General features: G+C 48.4%; 1 protein-coding gene across 1 annotated transcript in view; it reads right to left on the reverse strand.

The window, feature by feature from the left end:
- The window catches only part of LOC137532091 (toll-like receptor 2), a 60269-nt gene extending 53426 nt beyond the window's left edge, over nucleotides 1-6843 (reverse strand). Inside the window, exon 1 of the mRNA XM_068252237.1 lies at nucleotides 6757-6843. The gene's annotated coding sequence lies outside the window, so the exon portion shown is untranslated. The remainder of the gene's footprint in view (nucleotides 1-6756) is intronic.
- Between the last annotated feature and the right edge of the window lie 20041 nt (nucleotides 6844-26884).

Raw genomic sequence — 26884 nt, forward strand, 5'->3', positions numbered from 1 at the left:
TCACGTAAATTTCGCATTACGATTACGATGGAAAACGGCAAATTTTGATGCGACATTTCGGCCCGCCACTAATCTCGAGCTATGCGAATAGCGCAATGTGCGTTTCACAGACAGCATACAAATTCAGTCATTTGCATCACACCATTAGGTGAATAGACTCCACTCATCGGTTTACCTAATGAATTATTTCTCCCAGTAGTATAAGAAAAGGGGATGCACTGAGCGCCCAGGATACATTTTTATTTGTACCATGAACCCCCCCATTATGCAGTGTGCCATTGGGGGGCTGAAGGTTGGCGGCATTGCTTACCTATGGCTGGGAGCTGCTTCTCTAGCCCCTCCTCCATCTGTGTGGAGAGCGCCATCGTCCGCATTTAGTGGATGGCGGCACTAAATGCCGCTGTCTCACCATTAGATGCATCCCTTGTGCCAGGTGTGCGACTCTCTCGTGAAATACCCATTGTACCCTCCGTGTAAGGCTCAGTGCCCACTTGTGTTGCGTCACGTGCAGCCAGCGGGAGCGGAATATCTAGTGTTGGCTCCGGTGGTCCGGCTGGAGCCCGGGGCAGATGCGTTACCCCCGTAGGCTACATGGGGGAACTAATCTACTCTTCTACGAATATCGCGACTGCACAGGGGGGGCGATACGCTTACCCCAACAGATCCCACGGATCTGCTGCAGAGTGACAAGTTTGAACGGTTCCTATTTATAAAACAGGAGACGTTCACTGTCAATTTTGTGATGAGCGGAGGGCGGTCAAAAACAATGTCCTTTCTCAGCCTAAAGTGGACCTGAACTCTTGCACAGGACAAAAAGGAAACCTGAGAAATGCACCTTGTATGTATGTAACGTTTAGCCTGTTTAATTCCCCCCCATCTGTGTCTAACCAAAAGTTGTAATTTGATCTCTCAGCCGTGTCACATGACTGCCATGGCAGAGATGGCAGATAAGCTCATTTGACAGCACAGGATGTTAACAATATGTCTGCTTCTGTGAAAGCAGGCAGTAGACACACTGCAGCTTTATTTCAGGATTTGTATCGGCTGTAACAAAGAAATGTTTTTCTTTAAAGGTTATTGTGCTGTTGCGTATTTAGAGTAGAGAAGAAGTTCTGAGTTCAGGTCCCCTTAAAGAGAGAACACAGCCTCACGGGCCTCCAGGCCTCAGCTGTCACGCTGTGCTGGAATTTGTGCTGCAAGGAATAGTTACCTGCTTAATAGCCTCTTTCTAGGATAAAGAGCTGACACACACCCTGTCATTAGCCAAGGATTACAGTCAGCAACCTTCCCCCAGCCAAACAAACACTAGAGGACAATTCTCTGCCAGTGATCACTGTCTCTTAAAAAGAGAATCTGAAGTGAGATTAAAAACAGCTTTTTACCTTATATTCAACAGGGGCATGTTTGCCCCTGCTAAAACGCCGCTATCCCGCGGCAGAACGAGGGGTCTTTACCCCCCAAATCCCCTCCATGGTGCCCGGGGATCGCTTCCTGTTGAGGCAGAGCTAATGGCTGTAGCCCTGCCTCCATGCGCGTCTGTCAGCGCGTATCTCCGCCTCCGCCCGCCTCTCTCAGTCTACCTTCACTGAGAGGGGCGGGGAGGAGGCTGAGATACGCCGCTGATAGACGCGCATGAAGCCAGGGCTACAGCCGAAAGCTCTGCCTCCATGAGCAGCAAAATCTACGACCAAGTTGGTCGTGGATTTTGCAGGGGGCGTTTTAGCAGGGGCACACATGCCCATGTAGAATATAAGGTAAAAAGCTGTTTTTAAAGTCGCTTCAGAGTCTCTTTAAGGTGCGTACACACGCACTACCAACGGCAACAACGGGTCCGCCGGACCTCCCGCTGGGCGGTCTTTTAGCCGACAGTAGTGCATGTGTACGCGCTGTGGGCTGAGCGGATCATTCATACACAGCCTTATCAGTCCGCCGACAGTGCATACACACGCACTACTGTCAGCTAAAGACCGCCCAGCGGGCGGGTCCTGTGGACCCGTCGTTGCCGCTGGTAGTGCGTGTGTACGCACCTTAACACCCTCCACTGCACCAACTTAACACATTGCAAATAACCACCGCCCCCTTTTCTCCGCAAAGCGTGCTAACTAAACTATTACAACTTTGTTCAACAGAATAATACCGAAGCAGCTCAGGGTGACCCAAAACCACTAGGAAAGTAAAGGGGACTAAAAGAGACCAAAAAGCCCTCCTACTAAAAGGCAATGCTCAGTGTAGTGTACCTTCTTAAAACAAAAAGGCATTTGTGATAATTCAGCTTTAAGTGTGTAAATGTGGTTGCCCACAATGCATCACTACTGAATATGCCAATTATCTCTTTATGTGCCGGAAGCCAGGCTTGCATCCAGAGCCGCTGGTGTATAGCAAGCCTATAGCTGTAAATTTTACAGAGCCACATCAACCCAACATGCAGACAGCCTGTTTCTGACTGTTGGTCCTCATCAGTGCATGGCAGGGATTGATATGGGATAGGGGCTTGGACCAGGACTACAGAATACCCAAGCAGCTCAGGGTGACCCAGAACCTCTAGTATAGGGGACTAAAAGAGACCGAAAGCCCTCTTATGGAAAAGCAATGCTCAGTGTGGTTTGCCTTCCTAGCTTAGTGCACTGATCTAGCAGAGCGCCCATCTAGGTTTTTATTGTGGTAGACCACAGGCAGATGTTTAATCTCTTTGGGGGGGGGGGGGGGCACAGGGATTTGTCATAATATTGGCCACACCATTGATTCTGTCTTCTGCTTCCCCTAAAAAATACAGTGCCCATACATCATTGGGTTTTGTGTGCTGATCGACCTTTTGATCATATAATTTTATGGGGTCGAAGGAGAACTGCAACAGCTACCCAATTGATCTTCCGATCGATTTCTGATCAAAATCAGTTGAAAGGCTTGATCGGAAATGATGGAAAATTTTGGTCACAAGGGCTTGATGGGGTGCGCAGTGGCATCAGCGTTCAATATCACGACTGGTGTACCTCCAAGTGTATATATGTGTCCCCCACCATTGCTCATGTGCAGGGTTGAAGACTGTGTCACGCTGCCACCAGGGCTTGCGCTTCAATAAAGGCAAAGCGGGCAATTGACTTGGGCCCCGGAGTTCAGAGGGGCCCCCAAGCATCTCCCCTTTAAAAATGAAATGAGTCTGCAGTGGCCACTGGCCGCTGGGTATCGTGGTGTGGGGAATTGGGCATATACATTTCCTGATTCCGCCACGTCAGCCCGGTTTCCACTGTTGCCTTCCTTTCTGTTTTGTGGTGGGCTGCACCGCGGCCAGCCACAGCAGCGCTTTCCCCGACGTGACGCAGTCATGTGACATCATGTCAGAACGTCCATGCCTGTGAGGAGGATGGAAGAGGTGCCTTGCTGTCGCTGCGACCTGCAAGCTGGACCAAGCGATCGATACTGCATGCATCTTGCTAAAGGTGACCAGTAACAGTCCAATTTCTAGCGAAAAATCGTTTGAGCGATCAGAAATTTTGATTAGATTGGTTGTAAGTAATCTTCGTTGATAGGCACAATCGATTAAGAACGACATTATAAAAACAGTCGTTTTGGACGTTGGATTTTCGTCAAACCAAAATTTGGATTTTCTTGTTGGTTGTGATAGATAGGAAGCAAAGATTGGTTTATTGATGGTGTAGTGAACAATTTCAGTTCCAATCAGCATAAACTGATCGCTCAAACGATTTTTCGCTAGAAATTGGATCGTTAGTGGCCACCTTAAGACCGATGTCATTTCAGATCCGATGGTCAGAATAAGGAAATGCTGATAAAGGGGCGCAGTTAATAAATGTGAGGGGGGTGGGCATAGCTAGCTATACGGGGGGGGGGGGGGGGGGGGGTCATCTGGCTATTTAATCTTTAAACAACACCAAATTAGTATTTTAGCTAATAAAAAGCAATAGTAAATGCTTGAAAATAGTTTAGAAACAATGATCATGTACTGCGATTAAATATACTGTATATTTGCCAAGGGGTACTTGCAGGGCTGGGCCAAGGCAGAGGCGAGAGAGGCTCCAGCCTTAGGGCGCAGTGTGTGTGGGGGGCACACAACTCACTCAGCTATCATTCCCTATTGCTTTTGAAGCAGAGCAAAATAAGAAAAGGGAATACATGGCAGTGACTGCAAGCCAGATAACTAGTGATGAAGGTGTTGGAGACCCTGGGGTGCATCTTAGTCTAATAGCACTCAGTGTGTGATGGCTGGGGAGGGAGGGATGGGGGAGGGGCCTCTTAGTGTAATAGCAATCAGTGTGTGACAACTGGGGTGAGAGGGATGGAGGGGCGCACTTTGGTGTCTCAGCCTTGGCTGCTGGAGGACTTTGTCCCAGCTCTGGGTACTTCTGATAATGTTTACTATGCTAGGGGGTACTTGGTGAGTACATGGTTTTTAAAAGGGGTACATACCAATAAAATGTTGAGAAACACTGCTCTAACACACGCCCATCAAATAGCCACTTTGCACAAATAATGGCAGCTTTTTCAAAATACTTCTCTTTAGAGGCATAGCAATAGCCATAGCAATTCACTATTGGGCCCTGGAGCAGAGGAGGCCCAGGTGGTACTTGATGTGTTCAATCCTTTGACATTGGCACATATGCAATAAACTTTTTCTCCTGAGTTTTCTCCTAGGAGATCATTTTTCAACTTTTTTAAAATAAATTTTTAGCACTTTGCAATGAAAAAAAATGTATCAAAACGTAGGTGAAAAGCCCCTTTAAAATAATTTAAGAATTTTCTTGCTCCTGGTGTTTTAAAATGCATTTTATTTTAGTTAAAGTGAATGGGAACCGCATTTTTTTAAAAAAATGAAGCAAATACTTACCTAAGTAGAGGGAAGGCTCTGGGATGTATAGAGCCATCTGTCTCCTCTCTCGGTGCTCTCTATCTATCCTGTGCTGCCTCCCCCCCCCCCCCCCCGTTTCAAACCCCCGCTGACTGAAAGGGTATTTGGAAGTCTTCGGGAGCCGTGCCCTCCCAAAGACGTGCGGCTCCATACTGCACAGGCGTGAGCGTGCAAGAGAGCGTGCTTGTGCAGGCGCAGTACAGGGCCGCCCTTCTTCAGGAGCACTCGGGCTCCCTGAAGACTTCTGAAGCCTCCTTCGGCCGGGTAAAGCAGTATTTGACTAATTTAGTCAAATACTGCTACCGGGCGAGCCAGCACTGGAACGGGGGGACCAGGAGAGGAGCCGGAAGGCTCTATAGGACCCAGAGCCTTCCCTCTCCTTGGGTAAGTATCTATCTCAATTTTTTTTAAATGCGGTTCCCATTCACTTTAAGTTGTAAAAATATCACCTAGAAGAAAGTTCAAGTGAAAAAGTGAATTGCATATGGGCCTTTGTCTCTTAAGGTGGCCACTAACGGTCCAATTTCTAACGAAAAATCGTTAGAGCGATCAGAAATTCTGATCGGATTGGATGTAAATAACCTCAGTTGATGGGCACAATCGATTACGAACGATTATAAAAATCGTTCGACTGGATTCTCATCAAACTAAAATTTGGATTTTCCTGTTGGTTGTGATAGATAGGAAGCAAATATTGGTTCGTTGATGGTGTAGTGAACGATCGCTCAAACGTTTTTTCGCTAGAAATTGGACCGTTAGTGGCCACCTTAAGAACAATGACTATACTCAATGTACATTGCAGGAGAATATAATAACATAATAAAAAAAAATAAAATTGGCCAATTAACTCATATCCATAGGGCAGGTGGCATTGATCAAGGGTACCTAGTTCTGAGGACCCCATGAACGTTTTGCTATGGAGCCCTATGATTCCTAGCTACACCACTGTTGATCTTATATTACTTTAAAGAGACACTGTAACATCAAAAAGATCCCCTGAGGGGGAACCCACCTCGGGTGGGGGAAGCCTCGGGATCCTAATGAGGCTTCCCACGCCGTCCTCTGTCCCACGGGGGTCTCGCTGCAGCCCTCCGAACAGCCGGCGACAGACCCGACTGTCAATTCAATATTTACCTTTGCTGGCTCCAGCGGGGGTGCTGTGGCTGCTGTCGGCTCGGAGCTAGACGGAAATACCCGATCTCAGTCGGGTCCGCTCTACTGCGCAGGCGCCGGAGACTTGCGCCTGCGCAGTAGAGCAGACCCGACGGCGATCGGGTATTTCCGCCTACTTCGGAGCAGACAGTCACCAGAGCGCCTGCGCAGGAGCCGGGAAGGTAAATATTTACGTCGCCGCTGTACGGAGGGCTGCAGCGAGAGCCCCGAGGGACGGAGGATGGCGTGGGAAGCCTCATTAGGGTCCTGAGGCTTCCCCCACCTGAGGTGAGTACCCCCCAGGGGACGTTTTGATGTTACAGATTCTCTTTAAAATAATAGCTTTAGGCACACCGCCTGGCCAGGTGCTCCTACAGCGCTACCTGTTCCTACGGCAGGTGAACTCAATTCATCAAAGTCAGACGGAGGCAATCCCGGAGAGGCTGGATTAGACGCGCACGATCGTCACCTCGGGAGCCGTCACCCTGACATAAAACTGCGTGGCGGTCTACTTTTCATCTACAAAACAATGACCCCCATGACCCAATGTTAGATTCATAGTTTTTTGTTTTTTTTAAAGTAAGACTTGACTGTGTTTTTCTCATTCAGAAGCTTGTAAATGACATGCTTAAAGCGTAAGAACGATAAGAGACTGTGCAGGCCGAGCGTCCGTGCGTATGAGCCCTACCCCGGACTGTGAAATGCAGAGATCCAGCGTAGAATGAGTACAGTGGGCGACTTACCTTCCCCCAGGCCAGCGTGTCCCCCTTCTGAATCTCTGCCTGGTCTCTCCTCTCCTGCTGAACAGTGTGTGTGTATGTATGTGTGTGCAGCTAAGAGTGTGAGAATAAGGGGTGTGTCTCAACAACAAGGCCGGCCCTGCCACTTTAACACTTTAACCCCTTCCTCGCCTCACCACAGACTCTCTGTGGTGGACACAGTGGAGTTTCACCTGAGATCACAAACCAGAACCGCATTGTTTTCCAAATTCCTTTCAGGGCCAGATAAATAGAATTGACAATGAGAGATGATTGCCATGTTTAGTGAAGAGCACACACTAGACCAGGCATGGGCAAACTCGGCCCTCCAGCTGTTACGGAACTACAAGTCCCACAATGCATTTGCCTTTATGAGTCATGACTGTGGCTGTCAGACTCCTGCAATGCGTTGTGGGACTTGTAGTTCCCTAACAGCTGGAGGGCCAAGTTTGCCTATGCCTGCACTAGACGATCGTGGAAAGTTTATTGGGAGATTTTACGGCCCTAATTCAATTCACTTTTTTCTCTTAAGTTTTCTCCTAGGGGATAATTTCACATCTTATCAATAAAATATGTCAACATGTGAAATGAACTGGGTTAATGGCATTGAATAAACAACCACATTTTTAAAATTATTTTTAAGTACTCTAAGGGCTCGTTTCCACTGTAGCGGTGCGGAATCGCCTGGATTCCACCGCTGAAGAAATCGCATGCGGCTGCGTTTCCCCATGCGGATTTACCCGCGATTTCGCATGGCAAGGAGCCAGGCGAATGTAACCATGTCACTGCCTGTGTAAAGTACCATTGCCTTTCATGCGAAATCGCATGCAAAATCGCGGGGAAATCCGCATGACAAAGCCGCATGCGATTTCCCTATTGAATGCATTAGCAGCGATTTGCCCGCATTCCTGCCGCACGCGAAATCTGACGACCCTGTTGTGCAGATTTTTCCCGCACCGAAAAACGCCGCCGCCGCCGCACACGTGGAAACAGCCCCATCCACTAACATTGAGTATGCGAATCTGCATGCAGTGCCCGCATGCGGATTCGCTATAGTGGAAACAAGCCCTAAGGCCTGGAACCCACTAGAGCGTTTTTTTGAGCGTTTAGGGAGCGCTTTAAATCGCTAGCGATTTCCCTAAACACTCTGCCAATGTAAAGACATGTAACTAATTCCAAAGTAGCGACTGCGATTAGCAAAATCGCAATCGCAGGACAGGCAGCATTTTGGGAGTGTTTGCGATTCAATGTAAAGTATTGAAGCGCTGGCAAATCGCTCACGAATAGCTACACACAGCGATTTGTGTGCGATTTTAAATTACTGCAAACTGTAAAAAAAATGATAATGATTTGAAAGGACCAATCAGGATTAAAATCGCTAATTGCAAATCAATATCACAATCGCTGCCAAAAAGCTTACACTTTTTAAAATTGCTACCGAAATCAACGGAAAACGTTCATGAAATCATTTGCAAAACGCTATTAAAAATGCTAACGATTGCGCTAGAGATTTGCGATTTGCAGTGGGTTCCAGGCCTTGGCTATCGCGATAATGATTTGTGGTAGCGCTTCGCAAGCGATTTTGGGAGCGATTTCCCTGCTTCCTATATAATACATTAGAATGGAGACGCTCCCCAAATGCTGTATGTCCTGCGATTGCGATTTGCCTAATCACAATCACTCTAGTGGAATCTGTACCATCCACTTACATTGGCAGAGCGTTTCGGGAAATCACTAGCAATTTAATGTGATCCCTCGAAAAAACACTCTAGTGGGTTCCAGCCCTCAATGTTTAGTGAACAAGTGACCCAGTATGGGTTTAAAAGGTTTAAAATAAACAGCCAGTACAAAATTCCAAACAATAAAGAGTATAACTACACAGAACAATAACAGTAACAGTAACAATACTAACAGAAATCATTTAAAGTGGACCTGAACTCAGAACTTCCTCTCTGCTCTAAAGATAAGCAACAGCATAATAACCGTTTAAAAAAACATTTCTTTGGTACAGCTGATACAACTCCTGCAATAAATCAGCAGTGTCTACTTCCTGCATTCATGAAAGTAGACATATTGTTAACATCCTGAGTGAACAAATGAGCTGCTCTGCCATGGCAGAGGAGATTCTTGAGCTGACACAGCTGAGAGATCAAATTACAGTGGTGATTAGACACAGATGAGAGGGTATTAGACAGGCTAAACTCTCTAAATACATACAGGGTGGATTTCTTTATGTTTTCCTTCTGTCCTGTGCAAGAGTTCAGGTCCACTGTAATGTTAACCTGGAACTCTGAAAAAATGAAAAATAAACAATACTTACCTCTGGAGGGAGAAGCCTCTAGATCCTAAAGAGGGTTCCTTGTCGTCCTCAGCAGAACCGGGAGCCCTGAAAGTCTGCTTGTCCACGCTGCGGAAATAGCTGAGCCCGATTGGGTCCACTCTACTGCGCATGCACCTCGCCTGTGCAGTAGAGCGGACATCTCACCTGTGCAGTAGAGCGAACATCTCCCCTGTGCAGTACAGTGGACATCTCACCTGTGCAGTAGAGCGGACATCTCACCTGTGCAGTAGAGTGGACACCTCGCCTGTGCAGTAGAGCGGACATCTCACCTGTGCAGTACAGCGGACATCTCACCTGTGCAGTACAGCGGACATCTCACCTGTACAGTAGAGCGAACACCTCTGCTGTGCAGTAGAGCGGACATCTCACCTGTGCAGTACAGCGGACATCTCACCTGTGCAGTACAGCGGACATCTCACCTGTGCAGTACAGCGGACATCTCACCTGTGCAGTACAGCGGACATCTCACCTGTGCAATAGAGCGGACATCTCACCTGTGCAGTACAGCGGACATCTCACCTGTGCAGTACAGTGGACATCTCACCTGTGCAGTAAAGCGGACATCTCACCTGTGCAGTATAGCGGACATCTCACCTGTGCAGTAGAGCGAACATCTCCCCTGTGCAGTACAGTGGACACCTCGCCTGTGCAGTAGAGCGGACATCTCACCTGTGCAGTAGAGTGGACACCTCGCCTGTGCAGTAGAGCGGACATCTCACCTGTGCAGTACAGCGGACATCTCACCTGTGCAGTACAGCGGACATCTCACCTGTGCAGTAGAGCGAACACCTCTGCTGTGCAGTAGAGCGGACATCTCACCTGTGCAGTACAGCGGACATCTCACCTGTGCAGTACAGCGGACATCTCACCTGTGCAGTACAGCGGACATCTCACCTGTGCAGTACAGCGGACATCTCACCTGTGCAATAGAGCGGACATCTCACCTGTGCAGTACAGCGGACATCTCACCTGTGCAGTACAGTGGACATCTCACCTGTGCAGTAAAGCGGACATCTCACCTGTGCAGTATAGCGGACATCTCACCTGCGCAGTACAGCGGACATCTCACCTGCGCAGTACAGCGGACATCTCACCTGTGCAGTAGAGCGAACACCTCTGCTGTGCAGTAGAGTGGACATCTCACCTGTGCAGTACAGCAGACATCTCACCTGTGCAGTAGAGCGGACACCTCGCCTGTGCAGTAGAGCGGACATCTCACCTGTGCAGTAGAGCGGACATCTCACCTGTGCAGTACAGCGGACATCTCACCTGTGCAGTAGAGCGGACATCTCACCTGTGCAGTAGAGCAGACATCTCACCTGTGCAGTAGAGCGGACATCTCACCTGTGCAGTAAAGCGGACATCTCACCTGTGCAGTAGAGCGGACATCTCACCTGTGCAGTACAGTGGACACCTCCCCTGTGCAGTAGAGCGGACATCTCACCTGTGCAGTAAAGCAGACATCTCACCTGTGCAGTAGAGCGGACACCTCGCCTGTGCAGTAGAGCGGACATCTCACCTGTGCAGTAGAGCGGACATCTCACCTGTGCAGTAGAGCGGACACCTCGCCTGTGCAGTAGAGCGGACATCTCACCTGTGCAGTAGAGCGGACATCTCACCTGTGCAGTAGAGCGGACATCTCACCTGTGCAGTACAGTGGACATCTCACCTGTCCAGTAGAGCGGACATCTCACCTGTGCAGTAGAGCGGACATCTCACCTGTGCAGTACAGCAGACATCTCACCTGTGCAGTAGAGCGGACACCTCGCCTGTGCAGTAGAGCGGACATCTCACCTGTGCAGTAGAGCGGACATCTCACCTGTGCAGTACAGCGGACATCTCACCTGTGCAGTAGAGCGGACATCTCACCTGTGCAGTAGAGCGGACATCTCACCTGTGCAGTACAGTGGACATCTCACCTGTCCAGTAGAGCGGACATCTCACCTGTCCAGTAGAGCGGACATCTCACCTGTGCAGTAGAGTGGACATCTCACCTGTGCAGTACAGTGGACATCTCACCTGTGCAGTAGAGCGGACATCTCACCTGTGCAGTACAGCGGACATCTCACCTGTGCAGTACAGCGGACATCTCACCTGTGCAGTACAGTGGACATCTCACCTGTGCAGTAGAGCGGACATCTCACCTGCGCAGTACAGTGGAAATCTCACCTGTGCAGTAGAGCAGACACCTCGCCTGTGCAGTAGAGTGGACACCTCCCCTGTGCAGTAGAGCGGACATCTCACCTGTGCAGTAAAGCGGACATCTCACCTGTGCAGTAGAGCGGACATCTCACCTGTGCAGTACAGTGGACACCTCGCCTGTGCAGTAGAGCGGACATCTCACCTGTGCAGTACAGTGGACCGGCTCGTGCTCAGCTATTTCCACTTGTGCTGGTGCAGGTAGCTGCTAGTGCATCTGCGTGCAGCGGGGACAAGTTAAGGAGGACAGGAGAAGCCTCTGTAGGATCCAGATGCTGAGGTGAGTATCCCTAAGGGAACTTTTCTTTTCCCTTCAGGTTTACTTTAAAAATGAAAATAAAAAGTAATATTGAGGCAATACATATCATGATGCATTTTTGTATTGCTATGACATTATATTATTGTAACATGATATCGCCCCAACCCTAATCCCGCTATCTGCAGGCCTGTCCAGTTCAGGATTTCTGGCTGGGTGCTGGTTGTGGACTGGGTGGGTGCTGGTTGGTTGGGTGAGTTCTGGCTGGGGAATGAGTGCATGCTGGTTGTGGACTGGGTGGGTGCTGGTTGTGGACTAGGTGGGTGCTGACTGAGTGGGTGCTGGTTGTGGACTGGGTGGGTGCTGGTTGGTTGGGTGAGTTCTGGCTGGGGAATGAGTGCATGCTGGTTGTGGACTGGGTGGGTGCTGGTTGGTTGGGTGAGTTCTGGCTGGGGAATGAGTGCGTGCTGGTTGTGGACTGGGTGGGTGCTGGTTGTGGACTGGGTGGGTGCTGGTTGGGTGGGTGCTGGCTGGGGACTGAGTGGGTGCTGGTTTTGGACTGGGTGGGTGCTGGTTGGGTGGGTGCTGGCTGGGGACTGAATGGATGCTGGTTGTGGACTGGGTGGGTGCTGGCTGGGGACTGAGTGGGTGCTGGTTGTGGACTGAATGGGTGCTGGTTGTGGACTGGGTGGGTGCTGGTTGGGGACTGAGTGCTGGTTGTGGACTGGGTGGGTGCTGGTTGGGTGGGTGCTGGCTGGGGACTAAGTGGGTGCTGGTTGTGGATTGGGTGGGTGCTGGTTGGGTTTTGGCTGGGGGCTGAGTGGGTGCTGGCTTGGGACTGGGTGGGTGCCTGGGGGCTGGGTGGGTGCTCGCTGGGGACTGGGTGGGTGCCTCGGCTGTGGCTGGATGGGTGCTGGCTGGGTGCCTGGATGCTGGGTGGATGCCTAGATGATGGCTGGGGGCTGGCTGGTGGCTGGACGGGTGCTGGCTGCGTGCCTGGGTGCTGGCTGCGTGCCTGGATGCTGGGTGGATGCCTAGATGATGTCTGGGGCTTGCTGGGGGCTGGGTGGATGCTGGTTTAGGGACTGAGTGCCTAGGTGCTGGCTGGGGGCTGGGTGGGTGCTCCGATTGCTCTGGGGACGCTCTCCATCCTGAACCTTCCACTGCTGTGACATGGGGGGGTGGGGGGTGGGGGTGCTGCTGCCTTACAATCCGGGACAGTTCCAGCGAAACCGGGACGGTTAGGAGGCATGTGTCATCTGACCTATACACAGACTATCTACATCACGGCCAGTAAAATATCATATACAGGAGGAGAACCAACAGCCTCCACAGGCATTTCATCACAGGTTTATTTAAAGCCGTTTCTTGTGAAATAGGATATGGAATTTGTGAATCTCACAGTCATGCTGAGTGATACACGGAGGGGTCTCATGATTCATCCACACTCTGACTATCTCTGACTGGTCCTCTTCACATTCCAACACCTCGTCCGGAGCTACCATCTAATAACTGGTTGAAAATTAACCTCTCCTTTTATTTAGCCTGTTTCCAAAATTACCAACACCAACCCCCAGTCCGCCTGTCTGTGCCGAGATACTGAATACCCCTAGTTACGTCATGCACGTCAGGGTATGTGTGGCTCAGAGGCACCTCTGGGTTTGGCATGTGTGCTGAGCATCGGCACAGTACTTTGGGGATGCAAAGGGATTCAGTGTCTAATTCCCTTAGTTATAAGAGTCTTACTAAAACTTAAAGAGAACTTGAGATGACACAATATTAAAGTTTTATACATACCTGGGGCCAGGGCCATCCAGCCCATGCAGGCGACGCCGCTTCCTCAGGCGGCATCAGGTGGCATCCCGCCCAACTCCCCCTTGCTCCCGGCTCCCTCCCTGGCCGCTGCTTACCTTCTTGAAGCAAGCGGCGACCGCCTCCTGCAGCAGGACAGGCTCGCCAGGTCCCTCTCGCCTGTCCTGCTTGTAGACCGAAGATTGCGGGACCTGCAGCGGCTCCCATAGCCACCCGTATACCAGAAGTACAGGTCCCGCAATCTGATGCCACCTGAAGCGTGACGCCGCCTGAGGAAGCGCCGTCACCCGCACATGCTACCTATACAGGGGGCAACAATACTGGCAACCTATACTGGGGCAACTATACTAGCTATACTGGGGCAACTATACTAGCTATACTGGGGCAACTATACTAGCTATACTGGGGCAACTATACTAGCTATACTGAGGTAACTATACTAGCTATACTGGGGCAACTATACTAGCTATACTGGGGAAACTATACTGGGGCAACTATACTAGCTATACTGGGGCAACTATACTAGCTATACTGGAGCAACTATACTAGCTATACTGGGGCAACTATACTAGCTATACTGGGGCAACTATACTGGCTATACTGGGGCAACTATACTGGCTATACTGGGGCAACTATACTAGCTATACTGGGGCAACTATACTGGCTATACTGGGGCAACTATACTAGCTATACTGGGGCAACTATACTAGCTATACTGGGGCAACTATACTGGCTATACTGGGGCAACTATACTAGCTATACTGGGGCAACTATACTAGCTATACTGGGGCAAGTATACTAGCTATTCTGGGGCAACTATACTAGCTATACTGGGGCAACTATACTGACTATACTGGGGCAACTATACTGGCTATACTGGGGCAACTATACTAGCTACACCAACCCCCAGTCCGCCATCTGTGCTGCTGCCGAGATACTGAATACCCCTAGTTACGTCATGCACGTCAGGGTATGTGTGGCTCAGAGGCACCTCTGGGTTTGGCATGTGTGCTGAGCATCAGCACAGTACTTTGGGGATGCAAAGGGATTCAGTGTCTAATTCCCTTAGTTATAAGAGTCTTACTAAAACTTAAAGAGAACCTGAGATGGCACAATATTAAAGCTTTATACATACCTGGGGCCAGGGCCATCCAGCCCATGCAGGCGACGCCGCTTCCTCAGGTGGTGTCAGGTGGCATCCCGCCCAACTCCCCCTTGCTCCCGGCTCCCTCCCTGGCCGCCGCTTACCTTCTTGAAGCAAGCGGCGTCTGCCTCCTGCAGCAGGACAGGCTCGCCGGGTCTCCCTGTCCTGCTTGTAGACCGAAGATTGCGGGACCTGCAGCGGCTCCCATAGCCACCCGTATACCAGAAATACAGGTCCCGCAATCTGAGGTCTACTAGAAACAGGACAGGCGAGGGGGACCCGGTGAGCCTGTCCTGCTGCAGGAGGCAGATGCCGCTTGCTTCAAGAAGGTAAGATTTGGCTAGGGAGGAAGCTGGGAGCGAGGGGGGTAGGTGGGAGCAAGGGGGGGGGGGGCGGGATGCCACCTGAAGCGTGACGCCGCCTGAGGAAGCGCCGTCACCCGCACATGCTACCTATACAGGGGGCAACAATACTGGCAACCTATACTGGGGCAACTATACTAGCTATACTGGGGCAACTATACTAGCTATACTGGGGCAACTATACTAGCTATACTGGGGCAACTATACTAGCTATACTGAGGCAACTATACTAGCTATACTGGGGCAACTATACTGGGGCAACTATACTAGCTATACTGGGGCAACTATACTAGCTATACTGGGGCAACTATACTGGGGCAAATATACTAGCTATACTGGGGCAACTATACTAGCTATACTGGGGCAACTATACTAGCTATACTGGGGCAACTATACTAGCTATACTGGGGCAACTATACTAGCTATACTGGGGCAACTATACTAGCTATACTGGTATACTAGATATACTGGGGCAACTATACTAGCTATACTGGGGCAACTATACTGGGGCAACTATACTAGCTATACTGGGGCAACTATACTAGCTATACTGGAGCAACTATACTAGCTATACTGGGGCAACTATACTAGCTATACTGGGCAACTATACTGGCTATACTGGGGCAACTATACTGGCTATACTGGGGCAACTATACTAGCTATACTGGGGCAACTATACTGGCTATACTGGGGCAACTATACTAGCTATACTGGGGCAACTATACTAGCTATACTGGGGCAACTATACTGGCTATACTGGGGCAACTATACTAGCCATACTGGGGCAACTATACTAGCTATACTGGGCAGAGCAGGGACAATGTCCTCCAGCACCCAAGGCTGAGACACCAAAGTGCGCCCCTCCATCCCTTCCACCCCAGCCGTCACACACTGATTGCTATTAGACTAAGAGGGCCACAGGGCCCACAACCTCCCCAACACCTTAATATCTAGTTATCTGACTTGCAGTCACTGCTATGTATCCACTTTTCTTATTTTTTTCTTCTTCATACACAATTAGGAATGACAGCTGAATGAATTGTGCGCCCCCTCCTACACTGCGCCCTGAGGCTGGAGCCTCTCCAGCCTATGCCTCGGCCCGGCCCTGATACTGGGGCAAGTATACTAGCTATACTGGGGCAACTATACTAGCTATACTGGGGCAACTATACTGGGGCAACTATACTGGCTATACTGGGGCAACTATACTAGCTATACTGGGGCAACTATACTGGCTATACTGGGGCAACTATACTGGCTACCTATACTGGGGGCAACTGTAACTGGCTACCTACCTACCTATACTGAAGGTGAAAATTTTAGGGTGCTGTGTTCGATCATTCCAAATCAGTGTAGGGGGGCACATCCTTACAAGCTTGCCTCAGGCAGCAAAAAGTCCAGAACCGGCCCTGCCTGGAGCTTTCTCCAGCCCCCTTCAGGCTTGTTGGTCCTTCGTCGTCCCCCTCCACTTCATGGTTCTTCCGCAATTTGGGCCGATAATTCAGGCAGTCAGCGCGTACTGCACCTGTGTGTGGCCCGGCTGCATGCAGGGCCGCCACCAAACATCATTTGGCCTGGGCCCCCCCTCTCTGGGCCCACCCACTGGTTGCTGTGCTCGTCCACTAGCCACCCCACCCCCGTGTCCGGGCGCGAAATGTGCTGCGGCCAAAAATGTGCATGGCTCCAACACTGAAGAAAGCGGCATGCACAGCGTGATGTGGCAAAAAGTGGTCATGACCATGGCATGTTGTGGGTGGAGCCAAATACTAGCAAAATACAGATAGTCCCCGGTTAACAAATGAGATAGGGACTTCTATGTCCGTTCTTATCCTTTATCCGTTCTCTTTTCTCCCCCTCTTTTCTTCCTGTGCCTCTTTTGTCCCCCTCTGACTCACCTCAGTTTGTGCCTTTTTTGTGTCCTTCTGTGTGACCTCATGTTCTTGTCTCATCTCTTTTGTCCGCCTCTGTTCCCCCGTGCCTCTTTTATCCACCTGTGTTATCTCTTGTCCTCTTCTGTCTCAGCTCGTCCCCCTGCCCTAGCCAGGTATAGGTGCCCCAGCATAGGTAGCCTGGCGTAGATACCCCCAGTATAGGTAGCCTGGTATAGCTGGTGCCCCAGTATAGACCACCAAGATACAGGTTCCCCAGTATAGATATTCAACTATAGGTGGTGCCCTGGTATAGGTAGCCTGGTATAGTTGCCCCCAGTATAGGTAGCCTGGTATGGTTGGTGCACCAGTATAGGTTAGCCAGGTACAGGTGCCCCCAGTATAGGTAGCAAGCTATAGGCGCTCCAGTATAAGTAGCCAAGTATAGGTGTAGCCCCAGTATAGGTAGCCAGGTATAGGTGGTGCCCCAGTATAGGTAGCCAGGTATAGGTGGTCCCCCAGTATAGGTAGCCAAGTATAGGTGGTGCCCCAGTATAGGTAGCCAGGTATAGGTGGTCCCCCAGTATAGGTAGCTAGGTATAGGTGGTTCCAGGTCCAGTATAGGTAGCCAGGTATAGGTGGTGGCCAAGTATAGCTAGCCTGCAGCCAGATATAGGTGGTACCCCAGTATAGAAAGTCTGCTGTAGCGGGTTCACTCATCTGCTCCCCACGTTCAAGCGCTGATGTCACTCTTCTCTCAGTACTGGAGCACGGTATGCTGGTTAGTGAGCCACAGGCCCACAGCCAGCACATGTGGTGCTTCCAGTGCTTTCTAGGGGGCCCTGGGCCCCTCACTGCAGTGTCAGTTCCCCTCCCCCCCGATGGCTACCCTGGCTGCATGCGCCCTATCGGGCCCCCGTCGGGGAGAGTTCTGCACTTGACAGGGAAGCGTGAATGGCCGGACTGCACCTGCACTGATTGGCGCTGTCTGTCTGAATTACCGGGCCAAATTGCGGAAGAACCAGGAGGCGGAGGAGGAGGGTGAGGGACCATTAAGCATGAAGGGGGCTGTAGGAAGCACAGGTCTTTATAAAACTTTTATTTTGGGCCATGTCAGGTACACTTTAACCCTAACATCCCACCCTATCATAAACCCCTCAACTCTCCTAACATTAAGGGTAAGGTTATTAGGTGTCAGGAAGGGGTTAAAGGACCACTATGGCGAAATATTGTAGAATTTAAAATGCATTTACATAAAATGTACAATTATCCAGGAAGTAAAATGAACTACACATTTTTTTCCCTATGTTGCTGTCTTACAGTAGGTAGTAAAAAGCTGACAGATCTGACAGATTTAGACTAGTCCATCTCCTCACAGGAGATTCTCAGTATTACCTTTATTCTTTACAAAAGCACTGTCTTGAAAGAATGGAAAGGGAGCAAGCTGGGCATGCGCAGTACGAAAAAATCTCTACTGCGCATGCCCAGTGGCCCGTCAACTCACTAGTCGGCCGGCCGGAAGAGGGTCGCTGCGGGGACTGGAGGAATACTTTGTGATGGTGTGGGCACAGGGCAGCTGCAAAGGGCTAGTAGAAACCCCAGGTAAGTTAAAGGCTTTTTTTTTCAGTTTAGGTTTCTTTTAACTACTTGCCAACCGTGTCACGCCGATGGGCGTGGCCACGGCGGCAGCCCCAGGACCGCCTAATGCCAATCGGCGTAAAGCTCTGTTGGGGGGGGGGGGGAGGGGGGGGAATCACTTGTGTGCTGTGTTGTGCGGCCCGGCAGCTTGGCCTTAAAGCTGCAGTGGCCAATTTCACAAAAAAAGGCCTGGTCTTTAGGGGGGTTTAACACTGTGGTCCTCAAGAGGTTAAAGGATACCAGAGGTGACATGATGAGACAGACATGTGTATATACAGTGCCTAGCACACAAATAACTCGGCTGTGTTCCTTTTTTTTTTCTTTCTCTTCCTGAAAGAGTTAAACATCAGGTAGGTAAGTGGCTGTTCCTGTCTGAGTCAGGACTGGGTCAAACTACAGTGTGACCCTCACTGATAAGAAATTACAACTATAAAAGTGCTTTAGAATAGTGTTTCTCAACATTTTATCAATATGTACCCCTTTTAAAACCCTGTACTCACCAAGTACTCCCTAGCATAGTAATCATTATCACAAGTACCCTTACAATTACAGCATATATTTAATTGTAGTACATAATTAGTTCTAAACAATTTCCAAGCATTTACTATTGCTTTTAATTAGCTAAAATGCTAATTTGGCTTTGTTTAAGGGCTCGTTTCCACTGTTGCGGTGCGGAATCGCCTGGATTCCACCGCTGATAAAAAAGCATGCGGATGCGATTCCCCATGCGTTTTTTGCCGCGAATTCTCATGCGAATTCGCATAGGTGAGGGTATATGCGATTTTAACCATGTCACTGCATGTGTGAATTTACATCGTACCGATGCGAATTCGCGGCAAAAAACGCATGGGGAAAACGCATGCGATTTCCCTATTAAATACATTGCATGCGATTCGCATGCATTCCACTCTCAGGCGAAATCGTTGGCTCTTTTGTGCGTTTTTTCACCGCTGAAAAAAACGCACATCACCAACGCAACAGTGGAAACAGGCCCATCCACTTGCATACCATGTGCGAATCCGCATGCGTTGGACGCATGCGGATTCGCGATAGTGGAAACGAGCCCTAAATAAGATTCATCATTTTCTAAAACTCTACATTTGTTATTCTTGGTTAAGTATAACAAGCCCAACATACCTCCCAACTTTCAGAAATGAGAAAAGGGGACACTTAAGCCCTGCCCCACCCCTGGCACACCCCTAGTCAAGCATACCATACAGATTTCATAAGAAAAATATGCTGTTTTATAATTCAAACCACACTGGTCCTTTCTATCCTGGTTCATTTTCCTTCATATTAACATTTAAAAATTAGTAATACGGTATATCAATTTTAAGGATGGGAATAAAGTTTAGAGTCACTCAAACACATTTTTTAGTAGAGAAATATATATATTTACATAGAAAGAGGGACAAAGTCCTGAAAGAGGGACAAATAAGGAGAAAAGTGGGACAGAGGGACAGGGCTCCCAATGAGGGACTGTCCCTCCGCAAGATGGACTGTTGGGAGCTATGTCCCGAGTACTCCCTGGAACCATCAGAAGTACCCCCTGGGGTACACACACCACACATTGAGAACCTAGGCTTTACAGCATAGCACTGTAGCTGACTAAGTTTGGTGGGAGAGCTCAGAGAAGCTCTTTTGCATAGATATCAAGTGAAGTTTCTTAACTCTTCCTGTACTGGAAACAATATGAGACTCCTATCTCTGCTACTGATGTTCTATTTCTTAGCTGTACTACACATACAATCATTATCTCATAAGTTTATTTTCACTTCAGGTTTGCTTTAAAGTGAACCTAAAGTCAAATAAAAAAAATGAGATTAACTCACCTGGGACTTCCCTCAGCCCCCTGCAGCCGATCGGTGCCCTCGCAGCTTCACTCCGATGGTCCAGGACCCGCCGGCGAACACTTCCGGTTTGGCCGTCACCGGCCGACAGGCATGGGAACGCGAGCCAGGAGGCCGCAATAGCAGAATAGGGGGCGATATACAGGCTGGGAACGCGAAGAATCACTCGCGTTCCCATGCCTGTCGGCCGGTGGCGGCCAAACCGGAAGTGTTCGCCGGCGGGTCCTGGACCATCAGAGCGGGGCTGCGAGGGCACCGATCGGCGGCAGAGTGAGTTAATCTCATTTTTTTTTCACTTGACTTCAGGTGCACTTTAAGGCAACAGTGCACTCCACTACTCCACCGTGCAGGCGTGCAACTCACACTGCTCTCTGTGAGTGTCTGTGGACTGTGTCAGTGTTTTTACATTACAACACATTCCATCAGAGCAGTGACAGATCTATCGCCCCCCCTCTGTAAGATGTTTGTAAAAGGAAAGTGATTTAGGTTCATCCATCTCCAGTTCCACTCTGCTGTTTCCACCAAAGGTTTGTGATATCTGTAAACAGTTTACACATCTGCTGGAGGCCTGCAGATCACTGCTGGATATGATGAGCGGAGGCCTGCATAGCTCTGGAAAATGCTTCATTGAGTGGGAGAGCTGCAGACTGCACAGGAGAGGCCTATAGAAGGGCAGCTGTGGCCCTCAAAATGATCATGATTACTACCCCACCCAATCAGGATGCAGGAAGGAGGTGTCCTAATTTCGCAATGTCATTCGCCATTACGATGCAAAATCGTAATGCAAAATTTCGGGTAAAATCGTAATTAATTTCGTTGGAAACATAATCAGGAACCGCAATTTGGCAATTTCTTTGAATTTTCGCATAATCTAGTACTGAATTTAGCCCCTATCCATGCTATCATCATCAAAATTGCCATGTATGTTAAGGAGAATAGTGGTAACAAGCCAAACATTTTTTGGTTTTGTTTTTTCAAAAAGACCTTGCTGTTTTTGAGAAAATCATCAAATTTAAATGTGCAACGGAAAATGTTTTTTAAACTTCAATTTTTCTGAGTTTAAAAAACATTTTATCTTTGCATTTTTAAAACTGATTTTCTCAAAAACTAGAGGGTCTTTTAGAATTTTTTTTTTGCCTTGTCTTCACCCTATAGTGTAGGGGAGCAGGGGGAAAATGAGTTGAACTTATCCAGGGCTTCTAATGGTCCCCTGCAGACATCCTGTGCCCACTCAGCCAGTCACCGATGCTCCGGCCCCGCCTCCGGTTCACTTCTGGAACTTCAGACTTTAAATGCTGAAAACCACTGCGCCTGCGTTTCTGTGTCCTCGATCCCGCTGACGTCACCAGGAGCGTATTGCGCATTCCCAGTATGGTCTGGGACTGCGCAGTACGCTCCTGGTGACATCAGCGGGATCGAGGACACGGCAATGCAGGCGCAGTGGTTTTCAGACTTTAAAGTCTGAAGTTCCAGAAGTGAACCGGAAGCAGGGCCGGAGCATCGGTGAGTGGCTGCGTGGGCACAGGATGTCTGCAGGGGACCATTAGAAGCCCTGGATAAGTTCAACTCATTTTCCCCCGACCCCCCTACAGTATCCCTTTGACGTACATGGCAAGTTTGGGGATGATAGCATGTATGGGGGCTTTGCAATTAAAGTCAGTGGAAATCGTGTCTATTTATTTATTTATTGTATTTATAAAGCTCCAACATATTACGCAGCACTGACTAAAAAAAAGAAAAAACAAAACAGATACTTACCTATGGAGAGCACCGGCTCTGGGTCCTATAGAGCCTTCCCACTCTTCTCTCTATACCCGTTCCAGCGCTGGCTTACTGGTAGCCGTATTCAACCAATTTGGTCAAATACTGCTCTCTCCGCCGCCGAAGGGAGGCTTTGGAAGTCTTCGGGGAATCCCGGTGCTCCCGAAGACGGGCCGCTGTAATCCGGCAATGAGTGCCATATGGAGCTGCCTGTCTTCAGGAGGACTCGGCTCCAGCAGACTTACGAAGTCCACCGCGGCGACGGATTAAAACGGAGGAGCTGCCGCTGCAACGCAGGGACCGTTAGAGGAGCGAGAAGGCTCTTTAGGACCCAGAGCTTTCCCTCTCTTTAGGTAAGTATCTGGCTGATTTTTTGTAGGAATCGATTCCCAGTGACTTTAACCACTAAAGTTGGCACAAAATGATGTGAAATTATGAATAGACTAGTTACCTTAGCCCGTTTAAAAACGAGCTCTAGTCATCGCCGCCACATGCCAGCGCACATGCGTACACGCGCACCCGCCCACCCGGCCGGCCCCCTGGAACGTCCTGCTCCTGTCCCAGGCTGTCCGTGCTGCGCACATGCACAGTAGAAAAAACACACGGACACTGATGACGCAGGGACACCTGCGATTTTATTATATAGGATTACATGAAATCAGTTGAATTTTCAAATCATAATTCCGTATAGCTGTAACTGCGAAAATGTGTGCCATATTGTGAGCAGTCCTAATTCTCAGATTGGGATCATCGCTAGTGTACCCATCTGAGCTCTTGTGCATGGCAGTAGAAAACAGAGCACAAGCGGCTTGTTTTTTCTGGGCATGTGCAGAGCTTACTCACACATGCTCAGTATGGAGACGGGAGTCCAGCCACGAGAAGCATATTGTACATTTTTGACAGATATATTTAGAGCAACACTATAAGGGTGCAGTGTACGAGGGTCTAGGAAACCATGTGGAGGCTTTACACTATTGAAGTATCTCATTTTTTTTTTAACTTCATGTATAATGTATGCTTTAACCTCCCTGGCAGTAAGATTCCTTCTGATTTTAGGGTCTAAAAGCGGTACAGTTTTTTCATGTGCTTTTAGACCCTAAAATCATTAAAAAATCATAGCAGCAGAGAGCTCTGCAGCAGCCCCATCCCTGGGCTCCAGAGCTGCAGTTTTCCCTCCATCCTCTGGTGGTGCTGTAACCCTAAAGTAAGATTGCCGGCTGTCGCCATAACGACAGATGCGATCTCACCAGCGGAAAGCAGAGCCTCGGAGGAGTGGAAGAAGAATGGCTGCCAGCGTCTGGATCCCCTGAGAGGTGAGTTGAAATGCCTGCTGCATGCATTGCTCTGCATAGAGCCTCCGGCAGCAGGGGGGAACGCGAGACCCCCACAACATATCATCCCAGGTAGTAAGGGATCTGTATACCAAGACGCACGCACACACACACACACTCCATTATAATAATCCCTAAGTGTCGCTGCGTCATCCTGTCCCTGTGTCTGTGCATTTGCGCTACTGTACATGTGCAACTCGGACAGCCATTGGGACAGGAGGACGGGGCCAGGGAACCGGGCGTGCGTGGGCGGACACGTGTGCACGTGCGAAGGACGGGTGCGTGCGCATACACACTGGCATGCAGCGGTGGCGGCAGTGTGACAGAGACCTAGAGCCCGTTTTTAAACCTGCGCGACGCAGGGACACAGGGGTTTATTATAGAGGCTGCTGTAACCACACAGTTTATATACAATACTGTAACAACACAATTTATATAAAATACTGCAACATAAGTAATGTAACATAAAATAACTACAAAATGCACATTTTGCATATGGAAAAAACTTTGTAAGTATGAAAAATTGTAACTGGAGTCGTTTGTAAGTAGTGGACTGCACTGTATATATACATTAAGACCACCCCAATACCATTTCATATGGCGTTATCTTCTATGTATATGTTACGGCCAGAACCCGAAGTGTGGCCACTTTGCGTTCTGGCCGGCCACTTTGCGTTCTGGCCGGCCAATGTGCAAACTGGCCGCTGCGCTGCGGCCAATGTTAGAAATGGAATGTTTCCCCTCGCAAGATTAATGTGTTTTCTGGCCGTCTCTGGCCAAATGTTGCAAAAAGTTAGGTAATTTAATAAAATGAACCCAGCGGCTTCCGTTCTCTCTCCTCACCCCTGCCTCCTCTCCTCCCCAATATACTAGCAGCCGGATGAGGGGGGGGGGGGGGAGACATGTGTCCCCCAGAGTCGTTCGTCGCAGCAGGCAATCCTGCCGTTCCTGCAGAGCGGGTGCTGGCAGAAGCGATGTCTGCAGCCTCCCCGCTCTGCTTCCCTGCAGCCACGAACGACTCTGGGGGGACTCGCGTGTCCTCCCCCCCCCCCCCCCCCGCCCACCTCCCGCAGCGCCCATAGGAGAAAGAGAAAGAGAGGCAGGGGGAGGAGAGATAGCTGAAGCCGGCGGCTTTAGCCGCTAATTGCCGCCGGCTTCATATCATTAACTAAACTAACTTTTTGCTACATTTGGCCAGAGACGGCCAGAAAAACACATTAATCTTGCGAGGGGAAACATTTCATTTCTAACATTGGCCGCAGCGCAGCGGCCAGTTCGCACTTTGGCCGGCCAGAACCCGAAGTGGCCGGCCAGAACGCAAAGTGGCCACACTTCGGGTTCTGGCCGTAACATATATACTGGTTGACCTAAGCCGGTTTAAAAACGGACTCTAGGTCTACTAATGGGCTTAGGTTTGCTAGTTGTATATAAACTATGCGGTTACAGTATTGTATATAAATGGTGTTGTTACAATTGTATATAAACTGTGTTGTTACAGTATTGTTCTTTACAATTTAACTTACAGCCTCCTGGTACATAACCTGTTTGTAGTAGGGGACCACCTGTATAGATTAGTGGTATTATCTCATATGTTGAGTTGATTGGGTATACTATCTCCCAGATTCTGAACTGTTAACCTCCTGCTTGCTCTTTGTTTTGCAGAGCATAGAGGCGATAACATGTTAGGTCACAGCCATGGAATGTTTATTTTAATTTGTATGCAGAAGTGCTTTTATGCCTACTAGTGATTTGGGTGTTTTTTTTCTTTATTTAAATAAAGGATGATCTTTATGATATCATGATTGCTGTTATTTATCTGCCTACTGCTTGGTGAATCAGCAGGTGAAGCACATTTTATTGCTTGACTGCTATTGTTGTGGACTTAAAGAGGCACTGTAGGGACACATAGTAGAATGCAATAAATTATTCAGGATATTCACAGTCACCACAGTGGGTATCCCCACTTGAATAATAAAAAAAAAAGCTTTCAATTTTTCTGTACAACTGATTGTTTGTATTGAATTGCCGTAACATCTGATAATTTCCTTCCTTCTCCTAAAAATGACCTTTTAAGATATTCCACACTAGTTTTATTTTATGTTTAAATCTTCTTTTTAAGTTTTAACTGTCTTATTGTTTTTGCTCAATGACACATTCATTGAAGTATGCCAGAGCTCAAATCTATGAACTATTGGCCCTTTATCTCTTGCTCTCAGAAGCCATTTTCTGCTAGGTTTTATAGTTGGAATTTCTTATCAGTGAGGGTCATACTGTAGCCCCTTCCTGTCTGAGTCAGGACTAAGTCAGCCACTTACATACCTGATATTTAACTCTTTCAGGCAGAGAAAGGAAAAAAGGAACACAGCCTAGTTATTTGTGTGCTAGGCACTGTACATACCCATGTCTATCTCATCATGTCACATGTCACCTCGGGTATCCTTTAACCACTTATGCCATACGCGGCAGTATATCTATGCCCTGCAGGACTTCAGTTCCTGTACAGGGGCGTAGATATACATTTATTGCTGAGAACAGCCGCCGCTCGCTCCCGCACAGATACTCATTGCCGCCCCTTGTGTTCCCATTCATTAATCTAATTCCCTGTGTCAATGATTGTTGACATCAATGAGATCTTCCACGCATTACTTCCTGAAATAATGCACGAGGACATCTTGTGGCCAAATGGTAAAATTACACCTACATACATTTCTTTTAATTATATGCATTAAAAAAAATGACAATTCCCCCCCAAAAAATAGTTACCTAAGGGACTGAACTTTTTTAATATGTATGTCAAAATGGTAAATTAATGTTAATTATGAAATTATGGGCTGGTAATTAGTGATGGACGCAAAATTTAAAAATTGCACCTTTATTTCCAAATAAAATATTGGTGCCAAACATTTGTTAGGGAAATATGTGGAAAATAAAATGTGTAGGTTTTAATTAAATTAGCATGTATTATTTTAAAACTATAATGGCTGAAAACTGAGAAATATTTTTTTTTCTTCTTTTTTCCCATTAAAATGTATTTAGAATGAAATAATTCTCACCAAAATGTACCACCCAAAGAAAGCCTAATTGGTGGCAAACAAAAAAACAAAACAAGATATAGATTATTTTGTTGTAATAAGTAGTGAGAAAGTTATTGGCGAATAAATGGAAAGAGCACTGAAAGGTGAAAATTGCTCTGGTACAGAAGAGGAAAAACCCCTCAGTAGTGAAGTGGTTAAAGGGGACCTGAACTGAGAAAAATTAATTAAAATGAACACATGATGTACCTGCAAATTAATATTACATACTTACCTCACAGTCAGTTCCTCTCAGAAGCTCACCATTTTCTAACAATGATTCCCTCCAGTCCTTCCAAGATTGTGTCAGAACTGAAATATATCAGTTGCTGTAGGTTATATATCAGTTACTGTCAGTTATGTACAGGTGCAGTTATAACTGAAAGGTCAACTGACGTGCAAAGTAATGTCCATGTTTCCCTATGGCTCAAGTGGGCAATATTAAATATTGGGGACTTGTATGAAAAACATACATACCTG

The sequence above is a fragment of the Hyperolius riggenbachi genome, chromosome 9 (assembly GCF_040937935.1).
Source record: "Hyperolius riggenbachi isolate aHypRig1 chromosome 9, aHypRig1.pri, whole genome shotgun sequence".
NCBI lineage: Eukaryota > Metazoa > Chordata > Amphibia > Anura > Hyperoliidae > Hyperolius > Hyperolius riggenbachi.